Genomic DNA, 25,180 nt, shown 5'->3' on the forward strand with positions numbered 1-25,180 from the left:
TCTGCGCCATAGCTCCATCTTCCTAGCTATGGAGGTGTGCTGCACCTGTGATCCGAATATCTGTGGCTCTACCCAGACGATTTCCTCCACCATGACCCTGAGCTCCTCCTCAGAGAACCTGGGGTGTCTTTGAGGTGCCATGATGTGGTGTAGGTGATGTGTGAGGTGGTGTGTGTTGTGTGAGGGGATGTGTTTGTGTGTGTTGTCTGAGGTGCGTGGATGTTGTGTGAGTGATGATGTTGTGTGCCTGTGGAGGCTAGTGTTGTTTCTGGTGGTGTGTCTCTCTGGGCTTCTTTCTCAATTTTGGTCGTAAGGGTTTGTGGGTGATGTGGGTGTGTGTTTTAAATTGGATTGGGTGTGTGGGAATGGTGTGTGTATGTGTATCAGGTGTGTGTATTTCGAATTGTCCAATGTGGTTCTGTTTTGTAAATGTGTGTGTATTTTGAGCGCGGCGGTGTGTACCGCCAATGGTTTACCGTGGTTGAACGACCGCTGCATGGATTCGTGGGTCGTGATAGTGTGGGCGTATTTCTGTTGGCGTGACGGTGTTGGTTTTGTTATCGCCAGTTTATCACTGACCTTTGGTGTGGCGGACTTGTGTGGGTGTCTGGATTTTGGCAGATTCCGGGCTGTGGGTCGTAATAGCTGTAGCGGTATTCCGCTGCCACAGCGGTGTGTTGGCGGTCTTCTGCACCGCGGTAAGCGGGATTTACCGCCAATGTTGGAATGAGGGCCATAATGATCTATATGTTGAAATATGAGTATTATTACGTACATGAAAAATATAAGCACAAAATTAATGCTCTCACAAGGACCAACCATAACTTTAAAAATGCTGAAAGACTTTAAATCCCTGTCTCTTTGAGACAGGTCCTGAGAGTCAACCACCCTCAACAATACTGCTTTTTGGAGAGTTGGTGTTCAACTTGAAATGAACAGCCACAGAGATGCTTCTGTTTCAGGATTTGTCATCTACAATGGAAGATCAGTGAACTGAAGATGAGAGGGGATACTGTGTGATACTTAAAACCCTGCAATTACTGGCTTCAGAGAATGACTGTGATGCAAAAAGGATGAATGAGACATGTCCTTGTACTCTGAGGTCACAAATATCTAACAGCGCAATGTTCAGCGCATGAGTGGTAGTTGGTAACAAACCATGAGCTCACCAATGGCAAAATATACTATAGTGAGTATTGACAATGTGAGTGAGAAACCTATAAAGAGTGATGCATGTCAATCAGAACCAGGAGACCTCTGGTGCTGGTGCTATGCAATGAGTGCATTTTCAAGGTGAATCACTGGTACCTTAACCTGGCAGTGCTTTGAGCGACACATCTGAGTAGTAGATAGAACTCACAAATTGGGGTTTTCTTGTGTCACATAACAGGAGTGCTGTGAGCTGAATATATGGGCTACTTGCATAACACTAGAACTTGCGGTGACTGATATCAGGCAAAAAGAGAATCAGGTGTTGAGGAAAAAGGTATATTGCAATTTGAAACAAAAACTCAACAATGTCATGCGAATGGATAAGTTATGGCCTTTCACGTTTCCAGGTGGAGGCACAAGTTTAATGAAGGTTTCTCTCATCTATCATTCTATGTTGTGCCGGAACCATCAACATTCCTGGGCTCTTGTGTTTGTTTGACAAAGAGACCAGGAAGAGATTCCTGGTATCAATGGACATACAATGCATGTATTTTTCCCTCCTCATACACCCGCTACGCAGGGATAGAATATATACTGGATGACCTAATCTCTCTTATGTTGTCCTTCATCAAAAATCAAGGCCCATATTTATACTCTATTTGTGCTGAATTTGTGTAATTTTTTTTACACAAATTCGGCGCAAACTTAACTCCATATTTATACTTTGGCGCTAGACCTGTCCAGCGCCAAAGTTATGGAGTTTGAGTCATTTTTTGGACGTGAAAATCTACCTTGCGCTAATGACATGCAAGGTAGGCGTTCCAGTGCAAAAAATTACTCTAAGGCATGTGCTCTTTATTTATTCTCTGGCGTCAAAATGACGCACAGGAGGAGGCAGGCCTTAAAACATGGCGCCCAGCCGGATTTGCTCCGTTTTTTTAAACTCCTGGGTCAGGGCAGGCGTTAAGGGACCTGGGGGCTCATTTCCATGGTGGGAGACCATGGAAGCAGTCCACATGTGCCCTTCCCTGTAACCAGGGACACCCCCTGGCTCCCTAGCCCACCCTTGGAGGACACCCATGGAAGGGGCGACCCATCCATGGTGAGTGCAGGTAAGTGCAGGTAAGTATAATTTTTTTTATTTTTTTAAAGTAGCATAGGTGGGGCCTAACTTGGGCCCCACTACATGCCACTGTGCCCAATGGCCATGTCCAGGGGACAGAAGTCCCCTGGGCATGGCCATTGGGAACGGGCATGACTCCTGTCTTTGCTAAGACAGGAGTCATTTCCATGGGGGTTGTGCGTCAAAAAATGGCGCAAGTCAGGTTAGAGCCAATATTTTTGACTCTAACCTGACATGCACCATTCTTTGACGCACAACCCCCAGTCTTCCCTTCACCTCCGCTGCCTGGTTACCATCATTTTTTTGCGCAACCAGTCCACAGCACCGGCTAACGTCATTCCATAAATAAGGTGCCCGGCTGGCTCGTTGGAATGGCGTTAGCCAGCGGTAAACATTTTGACACAAATCTGCCATGGCGCTGATTTGCATCAAAAAGTATAAATATGGGCCCAAGTGTTTCCCAGTCTGCTCTTGTACCAGCATCTTTGTGGAGAGCTCCATGACTGATAATTTTTCGGCATTTCCAGCTTATACTCTACGATTGCGGTCCTTGTCTGTCAGGCTTTTCTTCCACGTCCCATCAGCATCTGAAAGTGATAGGCTGAACTCACTCAGACTCTGTTATTGATTTCTAACAGCATCCTGTAGTGGCCCACTAAGAACCTTCAACCTCTATCACGGTCTGCTTTCTTTAAAGCACCATTTGGTGACAGGATGGGGATGGCCTACTTAGAGCCGTATTCTGTTCAGTGTTTTCCATCATGCCTACCTACCAATATTCGTTTTGTGTGGCCCATTTTTCCATACTATTAGAAGGCTTGAACCTATTCAGAATCTGGCTGTGCTACTGATCTTGAAAAATGTGATTGTGCCTCCTAGTGGCACTGAAAAATTTGCATGGTCCCTATTAAGCAGCACATCCTCTTTGATACCTTTTGCCTAACCCATTGAGCCTGCTACACAGCCGGGCCCAAATGACTTTCTAGTGTACACTAGTCAAATGGCACTAAGACGTGTATTTCCTCAGAGTCTCATCTCTTACTCCCTAGTCCTTATTTTTTGGTGTGGCTATTATGGCAAGAAGAATTTTCTGTCTTGAGCCTACTCATTCTGCTTTTGACACAGAATCGAAAGTTGTGCTAGATTTTGGAAATCTCTTAGGACTCATTTATTTTCTTACCTGATGCCTTTGGGCAAACAAGTACTTCCAAGTGGAAGCACACACTCGTACATAGTAAGTTCAGTGCATGAGAACTCAACAAAGCACATAAAGTGCCAATCCAGACCTCAAACTAGTCTGCTTTGTTATAAGTAGTATGCAGTGCTTTAGTTAACCTGTGTATCCCATCTAAATGCTACTCTGCATTCTCCGTTATTGTTAACATAATTGCCTGCAATCCATGTCAGGACATGCCAAATATACTGACTTACTGAAGTACAGGCTGTACTTTGTTAGTGCATCAGATCACTGTCTAGCTTACTCTAAGCTAAATGGTCTTATTAAACAATATCACGTTAACTTTCACTGTGACAACACTAAGAGAAAACCCAAAGCATCCCTAGAAAACCTCCTTCACTGAATTTCCACCAGTTTTTCACCTTCTACGCCCATAACAAAAGCACAGAACACGACCAACACCCATGCCAATCTGGTTGATAAGTTCACCATCTCTGTAGGCTCCCATCAAACATGCAGCCAGGATGCCATCACACCAGGGATTAGAAAGTGCAACAAAGAAAAAACCAAGGCCACTGACCTTGTCAATCTGTGCACCTAGGAATTAAAACATCACTATATCTACCAAAATCTGCTCCAATTGAGAAAATTCCTGAAACAATCCTCTTTTAGCAATACTACATCACAACTTATTAACAGTCCATTTATGCTCTCACAACTCAGCTATCTCTTTAATCTCTTATTTAAAGCATCATAACATTTGATCCTGTAGAGTGTTCCTTTACCTTTTCCTGTGCTTGTGCTATGTAAAATACCACATATCGGTGTATATACATTGGCAATTTTCTCATAATCTGTTGCTTATACCTTGTGAAAAAGTATAAGTTTGAACATTTCCCCATCCTTTTTCAGATACTGATCACCAAACTTCATTCTTCACACAGCAATGTCCACAAGTAAACTAGATACTTAGAAATTGGGTTATTAGTTCAGAGGGGTGGAAGCCTCACTCAAATAATAAACCCATTTTTTTTCAGGGTGAACCATAACGCTCATTAAATAACCCTGTGTATACTCCTATGTTAACTTTGCCCAAAATAAGCCATTGTAAACCTAGGGGCAGATTTATGGAAAGTGGCGCTGCACCGAGTGCAGCGCCACGTTCCCTGCGCCCCTCAGTGCGTCCCCTACCGCCACTATGTGTGTGCCGTATTTAAATTACAGCACACCATAGGCAGGGTAGGGGCAATAGCATCATTCAATGTGATGCTATTGATGTGCTCTGCAGGAGTAGTGCCAAAATGTTGGTGCTACTCCTGCAGAGTACATAGGGGCCAATTGTAAATAATGGAAGCCACATTTTAATGGCTGCTTTGAGCAGGCATTAAAAAAGCAGTAAAAAATGATGCAAGTAAATCTCATAGATTTCCTTGCACCATTTTTTCTGCCCCCCCCCCCCCCCAATGGGGGAACGCCCCCTTTTCATACATTATGCCTGGTGCAGGCATGATGTAGTGCAAAGGATTACAAAGTGGCGCAACTGTAAATATGGCACAGGGATTTCAGTTATTGGGCCACATTAACATAAAAAATAATGACGCCAATGTGGTGCAAGGCGGCGCTAGGGGATTCAAAATATGCCCCTTTGTATTTATGCAGTGCTCTAACAGTAAAAAAAGTGAAAACATAACGCAAAAAAGAGAAAGTTCCCAAACCAACTGAGACAAAAAGAATAATTTTAGTAAAAGAAATAACACCAAAGCAACAAAAATCCAATCAGTGGTACTAGAGTTAGGAGTTTTTAAAGTGTCTATTGACAACTGTGCCAAAAAGCATCAAGCCCAATTTGTGATCATCAGGTCATGTTAGACTTGGGTTTCAGGAAGCTTGCTGTGTCCCTGTGGATCAAAAAAAGGTCAGCCAACTGACCTCTTGACACTTCTGAGGAGTCTAGGTTAAAGGCAAGTGGTGAAGCATATTTTCCCATGGTTATACTTTACAACAAGATCACTAAATCTTTTCACCCAGCATAAGGGTGTGGAGGCACAAGGCATCTAAATATCTCAAACAAATCATTTTCGAAAAACAACATAATCAAATGGGTCATACAAGGAAAACTCCAGTCTGAAATAAGGTTAAGGATTTTATTACAAGCTCAGACTTGAAGTCATTTAGACAATTTTAAAAACAAAGTTAGAAAGCTACAGAATCCCTGTTAGTTGACCAAGGTGATAGAAAAGATTCAAATGACTAAAAATTCTAAAGGGCTAAACATTCAACAATGAAAATACAAAACAGCAACAAAATAATCTGATGGGTGTGAAACAGGTGCTCTTCAGTTCTTATAAGCATTAAGGCAATTTAAAAGTAATCTAAGCTAAAATAACTAGTACAAGGGAAATCCCTACAGATTAGCAAGTCAAAAGTTAAGATATGCTGGGCTAAACACATGGGCAAAAATGTAAAAGAAAAAGGACAAAAAAATGGTACATTACATCTGGCAGAAAAGGTAATTATCAAAACTTGGCAAAATGTAGATAAAAAGGGAGGGCATCAGTATGTCAAAAGCTCAATCAAGAGTCTTCTTCTCTGGGTAGGTGGTAAAATTCTAAGTATCAGCAAAGCATATGAATAAAGGGTAAGCGTTGAAAGATCTGTACCTCTCAATGTCCAAGGGGATCCAGCAAGAAGATAAGAGTGGGGAAGACTGATCAAAGCCCAACTGGGGAACAGTATATTAAAGTTTATGGCGTAAGATGATTTGCTTGTCCATCACTTCACATTACTTGGAAGGTGTAACTCTCCAATCATATTTAGTCATGCAACATGGGACTGCAACATCAGTGAAGACTCCCATTACCAGCATGTATGAGACATCCATCTTAGCGCATCCGTGTGATTTGAAACAATTGGATACATTATCCAGTTCCACAGTTCCTAAATGTTCTGTGCTCAAAGTTAGTTTCTCAGGCTCACTATTTGTAAAACAATAGGGCATCTATTACCAAGCTAGCATCTCATGTGAATGAAGTCTGAGAAGATTGACACGTTAGCGAGAATGACTAAGCATTGTTCTACACAGTGAGAAAACTAGGCCTTGCAAATTATACATACAACATTAATAGGTTTTGTCAGTGTTCATGTTACAGAAAAGTTAAAATGAAATAACTCTGTTAATACATTGCATTAAGTATGATGCAGGAGTACAAACTTCAGCTTTTTCATTTCACATTTTAAACATTACTCTCTTGAAATCTTTTATAGTTTTAGTGTGCACTATTAATTAACATCACAAAGAATCACATATACTTGAATTCATTGATTTAACATGAAATTCAAAGGCTGTACCAACACACTTTAGTTTAGTAACCTACACTGAATGCACATTCATATGGGTTTCAGTGCACCGCTTTACAGTAAATCTCTTAGTACTTCTATTACCAGAAATGCATAGACTGTCATGTATAGATGATCATGACATCAGGGATGGAAACAACATTCTTGCTACATCACAAGTGAGGTCTCGAAGAATTTTGATGAGAGGTGCTGAAGGTGGCACTTTTATCCCCAGTGCCAGCCAGCTGGTAGGGGATACCATCTTTGTCTAGATTCCCTTTTCCTGGGTTTGGCTCCAAACTGTCTAAGGTAAAAAAGGTCAGGCAGACCTAGATGTGAGCCACATTTGTCAGTGGCTGTGCAGGCAGGTATCCCTTAGGAGACAAAAAGTGGGTGGGAATAGCCCCGATGTAATCCTTTGAAGCTCAGGAACACTGATTACAACTCCTCAGGACATCCTGTTCAGGGCAGAAACACCCTGCCCAATACCCAATGCCCTTTTTTCGTAATGTCTGGAAGCTATACACAAAACACCATAAGAGAGCCATTCACAACCATGTGACCCCGGACAGTTGTAGAAAGGCACATTTGGTTTATGCAGAATAATGCCAACTTTCTAAAAGTTGGATTTTCAGAATAGTAACTTAAAATGTGACTTTACCAGTATAGCAGACTTTAAATTACAATTCATATTAGTGTTAAGAGTATTTCCCTGTCTAATTTTGTTCCGAACTAAGGTTATCACATATTAAGTATGGTAAGGTAACCCAGTGTATGGGATATAGGGCCTTATTACAGTGAAAAACAACTTTAAGAGTTTTTCACTGCCAGGACATGTAAGGCTTAAGTGCACATGCCCTACCTTTCAAATACCATGCATACTGCCCTGTGAGTATTTAGGGTCTACCATAGGGTTGCATTACAAGTATTTAGAAGGAAAGTTTAGCCATGGTAAAATATTTTATTGTCAGGTCAAAATGGTATTTTAAAACTGCACTACAGGTGGTAGTGTCAGACCTGAGACATGTTTTACAAGCTATTTTAGTGGGTGATACAATGGGAGCTGCTGCCCCCTAGTAGCATTCCATTTACAGGTCTTGGGTATATTTAGTACCATTTACTAGGGAGTTATAATTAATTTAAATGCACCCATTAGCTGTAGGACAGTTTCACCATGGTTAAGAGTACACAAACACTTTATCACTGATTAGCAGGAGTAAAGTGCACAATGCCATAAATGCCAACAAAAATGGATTTAGCAAAAGAAGGCAATAATCTGGGGTGACCCTTTGGAGAGGGCTCAGTCCAACAAATGCCATCCATGAAAAAGGTGACATCAACCTTTCCTCAAGAACTCATATGTAACATCCTCATCTCTATACTCCATCCTTGAGCCTGATTGCCCAAACTCCCAAATAGAACGTCAAGGAACGTCTTCATGTTGGATCCTCAGAACAATGTTTCATCATCATTCCCAAACAAAAACTAGTTTCAATGATTGCTTCTTAATATACTCAGGGTATGATAATTCTCTTTTACAAATGTTCTGCAACAAAATCCCTGTTTTTTACCCATGATGCTTATCTGCAAATTTCTAAATACAAACTGGTGAAAAACCAAAGATCTAAAAATACATGACCAACGGAAAACAGCAGCCCAGTCATTAATCATTTTTCATGTGGATTATGGTACAGCCATTCTAGTAGTAGTCGTCCAATTGTTCTTTGCTCATTTCACACATGCGCTCCATTTCAAGGTTTGAAAATCTACTGTATGAGAAATATGATCACAACTATCAAGTACAGAGAGAACTTCATTGATATGATTTCCATTGAGACAAAAGTCAAGTTAAAAAAAGAGCTGTCTTACATCCAAACTACCCAAATTCACCAATATATCATACAAATTTCCTTACTATTAAGGGTGGACAATGAGGGACCAAAAGGATGTTCTCCCTCCTTTGGTGAGCACAGAGGCACAAAACTTCAAAAGTGTTTAAGTGTTGATTTCCGGGTGCTGCATAAACTTTTGGAATTGTTGCCCTGCCCATCTAGGAACTCCAACTGAAGTTCAGGAAAGTTACTACTGAAAGCCCAACATTTCAGTGTCTTCTTTTGTAGATTCTGGTTTCTAATGCTTCTGAACTATGTCCTACCCTTTAACAAGTTTAAAGTGCATATTGCATTTCTGCTACATGTTCTCATTAAAGCGTGCTAACACTAATTAAATAAATGAAATACATTCAAACAATGGGTGACAATCAGGTACTCAGCTCTGAAGTTATAGCCAAAAGGCACAAAATGGGAAGTTTCCAGTGGGCATTTAAGGGATAGTGGGATAGTCACCAGCTGACTACAGGTATTCCCACCTGACTGCCATGAAAGCATCTCATACCATAACCGGAGGCTTTGGCAAGTTTCTTACCTCTGATAAGCACTTCACTCTTTAAGCAAAGCTTTCACTTGTGTTTAACCCCTTATCTGCTGGGCCTTCCCAACTGCCTCCCCCCCCCACAATTGCTGAACCCTTTTTTGGATATTTGTGGTAGTTTGCGCTTAGGCTTTCATAACTTTCTGTACACATATGCTAGCCCCAACAAATTTGTGTCCTTTTTTCCAACATCCTAGGGATTCTAAACATACCCAGAGTTTGTGCGTTCCCCTGGAAGAGACCAAGAAATTAGCCAAAATACAGCTACAATTTTGTATTGTTCAGAAAAATGGGAAAAAAGGGCTGCAGAAGGGAACATGTGTTGTTTTCCCTGAAAACAGCATCCACAAAGGTACAAAATGAAAAAAGAAGAGGACCAGGGCACTCAAAGTCTGTATAATAAATATGTAATCCAAGTAGAGTTTCAAAAGGTACTTTTAATCCAAGATCAGAAAACAGCCAACACGTGTTTCGTCCTTGCGGACTTTTTCAAGGCTGAAACATAAACAAATAGCAATGCTTGTCTATATAGTTATTCACATAAAAATAAAAGAAAAGGATAAAAACAAGAAAATAAGTGATACACGTTTGAAGATTCCACAAATGGATGCAAATTTTAGCATGAGGGATAAAGCTCTTCAGTGTATATAGATATTTAGATATATGAGATACCCCATAGTTGGACCAAGCAGGAAAATGACACATGCTATTTAATATAGAATAAGGTGATCGTAAGTAGAAAGAGAAAAAAAAGAATTTATTTATTTAATATATGTTCTTTCAAGTGTAGGTGAGAGTGGTTTTCTCTATCCAGTAAAGAAGTATGTAAAGGAAACCTTTTTCCTCTAGTTGTTAATAAACCCTAAAAGACTACATGCATGGAAAACATCGTGTGTGACAGACCATATTAGTGAGGCAAGCATGAAGAAAGTTAATAGTTAGAGAGATCACTATTACCTCATAGGTTCAAGTATGGAAAAAGACTAGTTTCAGTAGGGCTTCTTGTGCCCCAACAGTACATTTTCGAATCTGGGGGAGAGAGGCAATGTAAAGCGTTTGTGATATTGTAAGGTTAAGGACTGAAATAGGTCAGATAAAATAGCGAGGTAGGAGGGAAAGGAAAAAAGGTCTACCTACCCACTACATAGGATCAGTTCTTGCCATATAGTATGGCTTGCATTACTTTTATTATACTTTATGGCTTGTCATATATATGAAGACAGGTCATATGGTGTGTCCGTACACCAGATGGTGATATCATGGGGTCCCTAAGGGCCCAGTCTGCAAAAAATAGAAAATATATATGTATAAGCGAACCAGTAAAAGAACAAACAGCTGTAAGGTAAAAAGACCGAGCACAGGTGAGGATATCTATTAAATGCGGTACAGCACACACTATTATAGATACTGGAATACCTGAATAGTTATAAGCCTTTGTAGAAATAGGTGTGTGTCTCTAGCTAGCATTAAGCAGCTATGCTTGTATTGTCAGAGAAAGCTGAATCCAAGTCCCCGTTTAAGGAGGATAAAGAGAGACAAAAACATAGCGAGTTTACCCCCTTGGGGGTTAACGTAAGTTTAACTCAAAAAGTTCAAAAAGTGCAAGTGCCCTAGGGCAGCTAGTAAAGTAACATACCTTATTTCTGTAAAGCACCGTACGTTTGGTAGCGTCGGTGTGAAGAGTAGAGAGGGGAAGCGCGTGATAACGCTTCCGTGCCGTCCATAAGGTGTTCGTCTCTCCGAGTGTCGGCGTCTATATGCGCGCACTCTGAAGATAGAGAGAGGACTATGGCCAAACATGAATAGGGCACCTGAACGTGCCCTGGCTGTAAACGGGCGTCGGCGGACGCCATATTGGTAGTGCGCTAGGCAGATAAGAAACTGTCTGAATATACTGAAAAAACCCATTTGAAGAGGTTTAAATGGGACATGTCTCAAATTAGGGACTAAGGCAGTATTAAAAGATTGAAAACACACGGAGAGATAGGAGAGAAATATCGTGACTTAATAGTGTTGTGAAGGGTGAACAGAGGCAAAAAAAAAAAAGGAACAGTGTTCCCAAAAACAAACATGCTTACGTGGTACTACCATTATCAAACTGGTGTTAAGGAAGATAAGTCCCATATGTTTGGAAAGCAGTCACGAATCTACAGATGGTGGGGGAGCAGTGACATATTACACAAAACCATGTGATTATGTGTCCTCCAAAATAGTCTAAATCCCAAAACAGCTATAATAATTTAGATGGACCATAGAAACAGACTTTTCTCTTTCCTTTTGCATTATAGAGATAAGCATAGAAATAAGATAATAGCTCTCAGCATGTTTACAATGCTCATATATAAACGAATACAATACACTCGATGGATTCATTATCTTAGTACAGAACGGAGAAGGTTACAGTCAATACATTTCACATGTACAAATGAAGGCAAAGCATCAAAGCCGTTGATATAAAGTACAAATCTTAGTAGTAATAGGCTTAATACCATGTTCGAAGATGATGGGGGGTTCCATATTGTGAACCGAATAGAAACATGCTATGGTACCCAAGATGAATCACAAGGTACATCAATGATACAAGAAAACATTTAAAATGATCTAGTATGAAGAGACAATATGAAGAGAACAGATATTTACTGGAAACTCAACCTCAAAGAAAACATTCATCCAAAAGTTTTTTTGTCCCACCAATGGAGTCAAATAACACAGAGCTGTGAGTTCAGGTTGCGGTAGTTTACAGAAATACATGGAGATCTTTGTGAATATTCAAGCCCTGTTCGACAGCCCGTAATTTAATTATCCATCTGCTTTCTAAGCGTCTCAGAGCCAGGGTACGGTTGCCCCCACGGGGCATTTTGCTTAAGGAATCTATTCCATGTATGGTAATGTCCAGGACTTCCCTTTGTCCATGTTGCTCATTGTAATGAGACGCAAATGGATAGTTGGCATTGTGTGTTCGGATGGCTCTCAAATGTTCTTGGATTCTCTCCTTCAAGGGGCGGATGGTGCTACCTACATAGATGAGTCCACATAGGCACACAATGCAATACACAACGTAGCTCGTGTTGCAATTAATAAAATGTTTGATTTTATGTTCGACCTGGGTGTTATATTGGAATCCCAGTGTCTTGTCTTTAATGTAGCCACAGATACTACAGTGACCACACTTATAGGTGCCTGGTGGCGGTTTGGGTAACCAAGTACCGTTGTTGACTGGGGGCAGAAAACTGTGGCATAGCTGGTCCCGTAGGGTAGTACCCCTCTTATAGATTATGCTAGGTTTCATGGTGAGGCCTTTTTTGAGCACATCGTCCGTTAAGAGCAGTGACCAGTGTTTACGTACAGTTTTAAATATTCGGGAGCTAAGTGCACTGTGTCTTATGACAAGAGAAATACGTTCATGTGGATCCTTCTTTTTTGAATTCATAAGTAGGTCAGAACGTTTAGTTTTCAAGATCTTATTGCATGCCTTTTTTATGATCTGAGGGTGGTAGCCTCTGTGTCTGAACCGAAGTTCCATGTTGAATAGTTCTTCTTTAAAGACTAGGTCTTCACTACAGTTACGGCGTATTCTGGTACTTTCTCCATATGGAATGGCATCAATTTGGGGTTTGGGATGTGAGCTCGTAGCATGAAGTACTGCATTACAGGCTGTCGGTTTTCTGAAAAGTTTAGTACAGATTTTGCCCTGCTTGATATAAATGGTGAGATCCAGGAAATTTATTGAGGAAGAACTAACTTCATGAGTAAATTTGATGTTATACCTGTTGTTATTTAAATGTTCTGTGAAGTGAGTAAAAGTAGCTACATCACCTGACCAGAAGACTAGGATATCGTCTATGTATCTGCCCCAATATAAAATGTGTTGCGTCAAAAATGATGGACAGGCACGCCACACATGTGTTTTCTCTAGATACCCCATATATAGGTTAGCGTATGATGGGGCAAATTTGGCCCCCATCGCCACTCCTTGTATCTGGCGATACCATAGACCATTATGCATAAAGATGTTATTGTCTAGGACCATTTGTATAAGGTCAATAAGCATATTGGAGTGGTCAAGTAGGGAGGCATCCCTGGTGTCTAGAAAATGTTGTATGGCCATGAGACCTTCCGATCTAGGGATGCTAGTGTACAAAGAAGTAACATCTAATGTGGCCAAAAAGTGGCCTTCCGTCCACTCATAGTCCGCAATTTTGCATAATAGATCTTTAGTATCCCTGATATAAGAGGGTAGGTTTTGGACAAAGGGCTGTAAAAAGATATCAATGTACTCCGACAGTTTTTCCGTTGGGGAGCCAATACCAGAGATGATAGGTCTGCCAGGGGGAAAATTACCCTTTTTGTGTATCTTGGGTAGAACATACATGCAAGGTATGGTGGGTGTGTAGTTATAAAGATATCTGAACTCCATATCCGAGATTAAGTCAAGGTTCAGGAATGTTTGTAACTTCTGTAGGATGCATCTATTCACATTTGACATAGGATTAGAGGTGAGCTTGTGGTACGCTGTGTAGTCCGATAGTTGACGATCTACTTCGGATATATAGTCTTTCCTGTCCATAATAACGATGTTCCCACCCTTATCTGCTTCTTTGATGACTATGTCATTGCAACTAGATAGGGAATAGATGGCTCTTTTTTCAGCTAGAGTAATGTTGTGTGAAGGGATGGATTTATGTCCCAAAGCATATTGTTCTTCCATGTGATAAAGATCACTAGTGATCTTTCTGTAGAAAGAGTCAATTGCATAATCCCTGGGAATCACAGGTGTAAATTTGGACGTGGTCTTTAGACCGCTGAAGCTTCTGATGTTAGGGTCTATGTTGAGATCCGTAAGGATCTCAGCAAGTGATGGTAAGGGGCCATCCGTATGTTCTATTGATAGCAACGTTTGTATATCTTTGACGTCTTTAATAGTCATAGTACTAGGGGTGTGGTGACCCGTGATGAGTGGGCGGACAGGGGTATTCGAGTCCTTAAAAAATTTGTATAGTTTACATTTACGAATGAAGTTAAAAAGGCTGATATGAAGTTGCGTGAAGTCTGGAAGAATGGTCGGTACAAATCCCAAGCCTTTTTTCAAGATGTTAGTTTGTTCTTGGTTAAGAATTTTGGAGGATAGGTTAACAATGCCAATGGAGTCGGGAGTATCAACACCTGATGTACCATCGTCCATCAATGTTGGACATTGCGAGTGCTGGAGCGCGTGGCTACCCCCTCTACTCGACTGTTTGTGTTAGTGTTTCCCTCGTCTGGTGGTCTTGCGGTGCCCGCGTCTCTCTTCTGAGACTAGTCTTTTTCCATACTTGAACCTATGAGGTAATAGTGATCTCTCTAACTATTAACTTTCTTCATGCTTGCCTCACTAATATGGTCTGTCACACACTATGTTTTCCATGCATGTAGTCTTTTAGGGTTTATTAACAACTAGAGGAAAAAGGTTTCCTTTACATACTTCTTTACTGGATAGAGAAAACCACTCTCACCTACACTTGAAAGAACATATATTAAATAAATAAATTCTTTTTTTTCTCTTTCTACTTACGATCACCTTATTCTATATTAAATAGCATGTGTCATTTTCCTGCTTGGTCCAACTATGGGGTATCTCATATATCTAAATATCTATATACACTGAAGAGCTTTATCCCTCATGCTAAAATTTGCATCCATTTGTGGAATCTTCAAACGTGTATCACTTATTTTCTTGTTTTTATCCTTTTCTTTTATTTTTATGTGAATAACTATATAGACAAGCATTGCTATTTGTTTATGTTTCAGCCTTGAAAAAGTCCGCAAGGACGAAACACGTGTTGGCTGTTTTCTGATCTTGGATTAAAAGTACCTTTTGAAACTCTACTTGGATTACATATTTATTATACAGACTTTGAGTGCCCTGGTCCTCTTCTTTTTTCATTTTGTACCTAACAGCACAGGAAATAGGTGGTCCCTATTGGGTTCCGTGTATTATTCTGTGTATCTGTGAAACCCGTGGTGGTTGGGTTTTCTTGACCAGGTTGGCACCATGCCCTAAACATACGCTGTACGACTTCGAACTTGATTGGATTTAGATGTGCGACAAGAGCATTAACCACTTTCTTTTTTTTTTTAAACGTTTACTAATCGCAAATTGATGCTGTACGCACTCTGCCTTTCTCTAACTCTTTTTGTAACAATATTGACACTAGTTATCTGTACCTTATATGACAGCACGTTTTACATAATTGTTTAAACTGACATTTTCTAACATCGTCTAGCATATTTAAAATGGATAAATTTGATGATAATAGAGATACCCTGCTAAAAGAACTATTACAGAATAATTCCCAAGCCAATGTATCCTGCACATCCACCACAACACACGAAGGTCTTAGAACCAAATTTTTTAAATTGGAACGACTTAGAAAACAGGAACTCTCACGTTGGTGGGATTATACAATCTTACAGAAATATATGGAAAATCAACAGACCCCTAGGGGTCTGAGGGTCATTCTATTCCCGTCATTTGACGATCTTAGCCCAGAATTACTCAAAGAATGGGAACAACTACTAATTGCTTCATCATACGGAATGATGGACATACTTATTCGCGATGCCAAAGCAAAAAGGGACAAACTCCTACAGGATATCGAACTGTTAGAAAAGGAGATTGATAGCATAGACTCACCTGACACTAAGAAAAAAAACTTCAACATCCTTAGAGATGTCTTACAAAAACACCAACTATATATTAAGGACAAGAAACTGCGTAAACTCAGGAGAGATGACAGTGACTACAAAAATGGAAGGGTTTTTACGTTTGCACGTAAATATGATAATACAAAATCTGACACACATAAGGAATCAGCTGGCATTCTTAAAAATCTTCCTCTGTCCAACCCTACGACAAGCGACACAGATGCTTCTAGCATATCCAGTGGGATGAGTGAGGATATGAGGGACAAAACACCATTACCCACCTCCACACATAGGTCACCTTTTTTATTGGAGTTAGAAAGGTTCCGGAGGGGTCAAAAACAACCTCAGAAGAGAGACGCGGGCACCGCAAGACCACCAGACGAGGGAAACACAAACACAAACAGTCGAGTAGAGGGGGTAGCCACGCGCTCCAGCACTCGCAATGTCCAACATTGATGGACGATGGTACATCAGGTGTTGATACTCCCGACTCCATTGGCATTGTTAACCTATCCTCCAAAATTCTTAACCAAGAACAAACTAACATCTTGAAAAAAGGCTTGGGATTTGTACCGACCATTCTTCCAGACTTCACGCAACTTCATATCAGCCTTTTTAACTTCATTCGTAAATGTAAACTATACAAATTTTTTAAGGACTCGAATACCCCTGTCCGCCCACTCATCACGGGTCACCACACCCCTAGTACTATGACTATTAAAGACGTCAAAGATATACAAACGTTGCTATCAATAGAACATACGGATGGCCCCTTACCATCACTTGCTGAGATCCTTACGGATCTCAACATAGACCCTAACATCAGAAGCTTCAGCGGTCTAAAGACCACGTCCAAATTTACACCTGTGATTCCCAGGGATTATGCAATTGACTCTTTCTACAGAAAGATCACTAGTGATCTTTATCACATGGAAGAACAATATGCTTTGGGACATAAATCCATCCCTTCACACAACATTACTCTAGCTGAAAAAAGAGCCATCTATTCCCTATCTAGTTGCAATGACATAGTCATCAAAGAAGCAGATAAGGGTGGGAACATCGTTATTATGGACAGGAAAGACTATATATCCGAAGTAGATCGTCAACTATCGGACTGCACAGCGTACCACAAGCTCACCTCTAATCCTATGTCAAATGTGAATAGATGCATCCTACAGAAGTTACAAACATTCCTGAACCTTGACTTAATCTCGGATATGGAGTTCAGATATCTTTATAACTACACACCCACCATACCTTGCATGTATGTTCTACCCAAGATACACAAAAAGGGTAATTTTCCCCCTGGCAGACCTATCATCTCTGGTATTGGCTCCCCAACGGAAAAACTGTCGGAGTACATTGATATCTTTTTACAGCCCTTTGTCCAAAACCTACCCTCTTATATCAGGGATACTAAAGATCTATTATGCAAAATTGCGGACTATGAGTGGACGGAAGGCCACTTTTTGGCCACATTAGATGTTACTTCTTTGTACACTAGCATTCCTAGATCGGAAGGTCTCATGGCCATACAACATTTTCTAGACACCAGGGATGCCTCCCTACTTGACCACTCCAATATGCTTATTGACCTTATACAAATGGTCCTAGACAATAACATCTTTATGCATAATGGTCTATGGTATCGCCAGATACAAGGAGTGGCGATGGGGGCCAAATTTGCCCCATCATACGCTAACCTATATATGGGGTATCTAGAGAAAACACATGTGTGGCGTGCCTGTCCATCATTTTTGACGCAACACATTTTATATTGGGGCAGATACATAGACGATATCCTAGTCTTCTGGTCAGGTGATGTAGCTACTTTTACTCACTTCACAGAACATTTAAATAACAACAGGTATAACATCAAATTTACTCATGAAGTTAGTTCTTCCTCAATAAATTTCCTGGATCTCACCATTTATATCAAGCAGGGCAAAATCTGTACTAAACTTTTCAGAAAACCGACAGCCTGTAATGCAGTACTTCATGCTACGAGCTCACATCCCAAACCCCAAATTGATGCCATTCCATATGGAGAAAGTACCAGAATACGCCGTAACTGTAGTGAAGACCTAGTCTTTAAAGAAGAACTATTCAACATGGAACTTCGGTTCAGACACAGAGGCTACCACCCTCAGATCACAAAAAAGGCATGCAATAAGATCTTGAAAACTAAACGTTCTGACCTACTTATGAATTCAAAAAAGAAGGATCCACATGAACGTATTTCTCTTGTCATAAGACACAGTGCACTTAGCTCCCGAATATTTAAAACTGTACGTAAACACTGGTCACTGCTCTTAACGGACGATGTGCTCAAAAAAGGCCTCACCATGAAACCTAGCATAATCTATAAGAGGGGTACTACCCTACGGGACCAGCTATGCCACAGTTTTCTGCCCCCAGTCAACAACGGTACTTGGTTACCCAAACCGCCACCAGGCACCTATAAGTGTGGTCACTGTAGTATCTGTGGCTACATTAAAGACAAGACACTGGGATTCCAATATAACACCCAGGTCGAACATAAAATCAAACATTTTATTAATTGCAACACGAGCTACGTTGTGTATTGCATTGTGTGCCTATGTGGACTCATCTATGTAGGTAGCACCATCCGCCCCTTGAAGGAGAGAATCCAAGAACATTTGAGAGCCATCCGAACACACAATGCCAACTATCCATTTGCGTCTCATTACAATGAGCAACATGGACAAAGGGAAGTCCTGGACATTACCATACATGGAATAGATTCCTTAAGCAAAATGCCCCGTGGGGGCAACCGTACCCTGGCTCTGAGACGCTTAGAAAGCAGATGGATAATTAAATTACGGGCTGTCGAACAGGGCTTGAATATTCACAAAGATCTCCATGTATTTCTGTAAACTACCGCAACCTGAACTCACAGCTCTGTGTTATTTGACTCCATTGGTGGGACAAAAAAACTTTTGGATGAATGTTTTCTTTGAGGTTGAGTTTCCAGTGAATATCTGTTCTCTTCATATTGTCTCTTCATACTAGATCATTTTAAATGTTTTCTTGTATCATTGATGTACCTTGTGATTCATCTTGGGTACCATAGCATGTTTCTATTCGGTTCACAATATGGAACCCCCCATCATCTTCGAACATGGTATTAAGCCTATTACTACTAAGATTTGTACTTTATATCAACGGCTTTGATGCTTTGCCTTCATTTGTACATGTGAAATGTATTGACTGTAACCTTCTCCGTTCTGTACTAAGATAATGAATCCATCGAGTGTATTGTATTCGTTTATATATGAGCATTGTAAACATGCTGAGAGCTATTATCTTATTTCTATGCTTATCTCTATAATGCAAAAGGAAAGAGAAAAGTCTGTTTCTATGGTCCATCTAAATTATTATAGCTGTTTTGGGATTTAGACTATTTTGGAGGACACATAATCACATGGTTTTGTGTAATATGTCACTGCTCCCCCACCATCTGTAGATTCGTGACTGCTTTCCAAACATATGGGACTTATCTTCCTTAACACCAGTTTGATAATGGTAGTACCACGTAAGCATGTTTGTTTTTGGGAACACTGTTCCTTTTTTTTTTTGCCTCTGTTCACCCTTCACAACACTATTAAGTCACGATATTTCTCTCCTATCTCTCCGTGTGTTTTCAATCTTTTAATACTGCCTTAGTCCCTAATTTGAGACATGTCCCATTTAAACCTCTTCAAATGGGTTTTTTCAGTATATTCAGACAGTTTCTTATCTGCCTAGCGCACTACCAATATGGCGTCCGCCGACGCCCGTTTACAGCCAGGGCACGTTCAGGTGCCCTATTCATGTTTGGCCATAGTCCTCTCTCTATCTTCAGAGTGCGCGCATATAGACGCCGACACTCGGAGAGACGAACACCTTATGGACGGCACGGAAGCGTTATCACGCGCTTCCCCTCTCTACTCTTCACACCGACGCTACCAAACGTACGGTGCTTTACAGAAATAAGGTATGTTACTTTACTAGCTGCCCTAGGGCACTTGCACTTTTTGAACTTTTTGAGTTAAACTTACGTTAACCCCCAAGGGGGTAAACTCGCTATGTTTTTGTCTCTCTTTATCCTCCTTAAACGGGGACTTGGATTCAGCTTTCTCTGACAATACAAGCATAGCTGCTTAATGCTAGCTAGAAACACACACCTATTTCTACAAAGGCTTATAACTATTCAGGTATTCCAGTATCTATAATAGTGTGTGCTGTACCGCATTTAATAGATATCCTCACCTGTGCTCGGTCTTTTTACCTTACAGCTGTTTGTTCTTTTACTGGTTCGCTTATACATATATATTTTCTATTTTTTGCAGACTGGGCCCTTAGGGACCCCATGATATCACCATCTGGTGTACGGACACACCATATGACCTGTCTTCATATATATGACAAGCCATAAAGTATAATAAAAGTAATGCAAGCCATACTATATGGCAAGAACTGATCCTATATAGTGGGTAGGTAGACCTTTTTTCCTTTCCCTCCTACCTCGCTATTTTATCTGACCTATTTCAGTCCTTAACCTTACAATATCACAAACGCTTTACATTGCCTCTCTCCCCCAGATTCGAAAATGTACTGTTGGGGCACAAGAAGCCCTACTGAAACTAGTCTTTTTCCATCCTTGAACCTATGAGGTAATAGTGATCTCTCTAACTATTAACTTTCTTCATGCTTGCCTCACTAATATGGTCTGTCACACACGATGTTTTCCATGCATGTAGTCTTTTAGGGTTTATTAACAACTAGAGGAAAAAGGTTTCCTTTACATACTTCTTTACTGGATAGAGAAAACCACTCTCACCTACACTTGAAAGAACATATATTAAATAAATAAATTCTTTTTTTTCTCTTTCTACTTACGATCACCTTATTCTATATTAAATAGCATGTGTCATTTTCCTGCTTGGTCCAACTATGGGGTATCTCATATATCTAAATATCTATATACACTGAAGAGCTTTATCCCTCATGCTAAAATTTGCATCCATTTGTGGAATCTTCAAACGTGTATCACTTATTTTCTTGTTTTTATCCTTTTCTTTTATTTTTATGTGAATAACTATATAGACAAGCATTGCTATTTGTTTATGTTTCAGCCTTGAAAAAGTCCGCAAGGACGAAACACGTGTTGGCTGTTTTCTGATCTTGGATTAAAAGTACCTTTTGAAACTCTACTTGGATTACATATTTATTATACAGACTTTGAGTGCCCTGGTCCTCTTCTTTTTTCATTTTGTACCTAACAGCACAGGAAATAGGTGGTCCCTATTGGGTTCCGTGTATTATTCTGTGTATCTGTGAAACCCGTGGTGGTTGGGTTTTCTTGACCAGGTTGGCACCATGCCCTAAACATACGCTGTACGACTTCGAACTTGATTGGATTTAGATGTGCGACAAGAGCATTAACCACTTTCTTTTTTTTAAAAAACGTTTACTAATAGCATCCACAAAGGGTTTGCGATGCTAAAATAACCATCTTCCCAGCTTTCAGGAAGAGGCAGACTTGAATCAGAAAACCACATTTCTCAACACAATTTTGCCATTTTACATACCCCATTTTTACTATTTTTTGTGCTTTTAGCCTTCTTCCAGTTAGTGACAGAAATGGGTGTGAAACCAATGCTGGATCCTGGACAGCTAAACATTTCTGAAAAGTAGATAACATTTTGAATTCAGAAAGGGGTCATTTGTGTAGATCCTGCAAGGTTTTCCTACAGAAAATAACAGCTGAAATAAAAAAATATTGAAATTGAGGTGAAAATAACCAGCCATTTTTCTCCACATTTTACTCTGTAACTTTTTCCCGCAATGTCATATTTTCAAAAGTAATAAACCATTATGTCTGCTGGACTCTTCTGGTTGCAGGGATATATAGGGCCTGTAGGTTCATCAAGAACCCTAGGTTCCAGAACCAATAAAGGAGCTGCACCTTGAAATGGGTTTTCAGTGTATACCGGGTGTACAGCAATTCATTTGGTGAAATATAAAGATTGAAAAATAGGTATCAAGGAAACCTTTGTATTTCCACAATGGGCACAAGATAAGGTGTTGAGAAGCAGTGGTTATTTGCACATCTCTGAATTCCAAGGGGGGGGGGGGCATACTAGCATGTGAATTACAGGGCATTTCTCAAATAGATATCTTTTTTACATACTGTCTTACATTTGGAATGAAAACATTTTGAGAAAGAGAATGGGCAATAACACTTGTTCTACTATTCTGTGTTCCCCCAGGTCTCCCAATAAAAATGGTACCTCACTTATGTGGGTAGGCCTAAAGCCCGCGCAGGAAGCGCAACATGCACACATCACATTTTTACACTGAAATCGGATGTATTTTTGGAACGTGTCTAGCTGTGGATTTTGGCATCTAGCTCAGCCGGCACCTAGGGAAACCTAGCAAACCTGTGCTTTTATTAAAACTAGACATCTAGGAAAATCCAGGATGGGCTGACTTGTGGGGCTCTCACCAGGTTCTGTTTCCCAGAATCCTTTACAAACCTCAACATTTGGCCAAAAAAAACACTTTTCCCTCAGATTTCGGTGCTGCAAAGTTCTGGAATCTGAGAGGAACCACAAACTTCCTTCCACCCAGCATTCCCCCAAGTCTCCTGATAAAAATGGTACCTCACTTGTGTGGGTAAGGCGAGTGCCCGCAACAGGAAATGCCCCAAAATACAACATGGACAAATCACATTTTTCCAATGAAAACTGATGTGTTTTTTGCAAAGTGCCTAGCTGTGGATTTTGGCCTCTACCTCAGCCGGCACCTAGGGAAACCTAGCAAATCTGTAAATTTTTGGAAACTAGACACCTAGGGGAATTCAGAATGGGGGGACTCTTGGGGCTCTTGCCAGGTTCTCTTACCCAGAATTCTTTGGAAACCTCAAAAGTTGGCTAAAAACACGTTTCCCTCAGATTTTGGTGTTGCAAAGTTCTGGAATCTGAGAGGAGCCACAAACTTCTTTCCACCCAGCATTCACCAAAGTCTCTTGATAAAAATGGTACATCACTGGTGTGGGTAGGCCTAGTGCCTGCAACAGGAAATGCCCCAAAACACAACATGGACACATCACATTTTCCCAAAGAAAATTAACCTGTTTTTTGCAAAGTGCCTAGCTGTGGTCTTTAGCCTCTAGCTCAGCCGACACCTAGGCACACCTATACATTTTTGAAAACTAGACATCTAGGGGAAATTCAGAATGGGGTGACTTGTGGGGCTCTCACCAGGTTCCGTTACCCAGAATCCTTTGCAAACCTCAAAACTTGGCAAACAAAACACTTTTTCCTCACATTTCAGTGATGGAAAGTTCTCCTGATAAAAATGGTACCTCACTGGTGTGAGTAGGCCTATTGCCCGCGAGAGGAAACGCCCTAATACGCAACACGGACACATCAAATTTTTAAATTGAAAACTGCAGTGTTTTTTGGAAAGTGCCTAGCTGTGGATTTTGGTCTCAAGCTCAGCCAGTACCTAGGAAAACCTACCAAACCTGTGCATTTTTGAAAACTAGACACCTAGGGGAACCCAAGATGGGGTAACTTGTGGCTCTTTCACCAGGTTCTGTCATCCAGAATCCTTTGTAATCCTCAATATTTGGCAAAAAAAAACACTTTTTCCTCACATTTCGGTGATGGAAAGTTCTGGAACATGAGAGGAGCCACACATTTCCTTCCACCTGGCACTCCCCCAAGTCTCCCGATAAAAATGGTACCTCACTTGTGTGGGCAGGCCAAGTGCCCGCAACAGGAATAGAACACACAACATTCAATGTTGGTCCTTACGTGAGGGCAACTGTTGACTCTGGGGTGATCCATTCCTGATGCAGGCACTAGGTACAGGCACTCAAGTGTGGTAGCGTTTTTATCAGGACAGGTGGGGAAACTGGTGGTAGGAATTTTGTGGAACTGAGCATATTCCTGTAGTTTGTGTGACAGAAATGCAAGAAAAAATTGAGTTTTTATTCAACATTTTACCTTTGCAGGGTATTCTGGGTAAGAAAACTTTGGGGAATCCACACAAGTCACTCCCCCAGATGTCTAGTTTCCAGAAATGTCTGGGTTTGGTTGGTTTCCCTATATGGCCACCGAGCCCAGGACCAAAACCGCAGGTTCCTGCCCTACAAAACCAGGTTGTTTTGTGCTAGATAATTTTGATGTCTCCTCAGTACAATTTGGGCAGTGGAATTTGGGGCTGAAATAGATTGGGGAGCTCCCAAGAGAGCACTCTCTCTGTCTTTGCCCGCCGCATGCACCTGCTCTTTGGGTTGGCTAACCCGCTATTGTCCCGCTGCACAGACTTTGGTTGCGAAGGGACAGCAGGGCTGTCCTCATCACCTCCCTCATAATCAATGGAAGAGGAGTTATCTAATGGGACTCCTCTGCCTGAAAAATCACTCCAAGAGTCTGCACCATTGTCCTATCCCTCAGATGCTATCTCAGTATCTGCTGTCTCAGTCTCTGATCCTACGTCAGAGCTGTCCTCTATAACCCGAGAATGCTTGAGCTGCAGTCACTCAACAAGATGCCATCTCTGCTACTGGCTAAACTGTCACTCTAAAACACTAGCCGACGTAGACAGTCACAAATTGCTATAGGGTGTGTGTGTGATACGTGCAACAGTAGAGGTCACCTTACCTTCGCTTCTTCCCTCAATCAGCACGTTCTTTCAAGACACACAAAAAAAGACACACTATTACTTCACCTGCTCACATACCAATCGTCACAGTCTTTAGCACCTCTGTCGCCCAGTCCAACAATCAATCATTGGTGCTCCCACTCCCATGACCACTTCCTCGGATTCCCTCACTACCACCTAGCAAAAGTGCCCTTCATCTCTCCATAGCCCTGCACATACATTTCATTTGTATTGTAGCGCAGGTAATGGCTGACTTTACTAATCTACTCAGCTATTTACATAAAATACAGATTTGATCTTTGCAGTAGGCATATAAACCTTCTGCGCTACTTTATGGGATCAAAACAGCCACTATACAAAAGTCAGATCCTTTTGTAGCAGAAAAAATAATCACAAGACTTACTTGACTTTTATATGGCTGCCTAAAAGCTACAGTTGAAACACATCAGTTGAAGTATGTGAATTGCTTTGAAGACACAAGCTGCACTGCAAGAGAACTGGTGGTGAATATATATATATATATATATATATATATATATATATATATATATATATATATATATATATATATATATATAGAGAGAGAGAGAGACCGA

The sequence above is a fragment of the Pleurodeles waltl genome, chromosome 5, assembly GCF_031143425.1.
Source record: "Pleurodeles waltl isolate 20211129_DDA chromosome 5, aPleWal1.hap1.20221129, whole genome shotgun sequence".
Taxonomy (NCBI): domain Eukaryota; kingdom Metazoa; phylum Chordata; class Amphibia; order Caudata; family Salamandridae; genus Pleurodeles; species Pleurodeles waltl.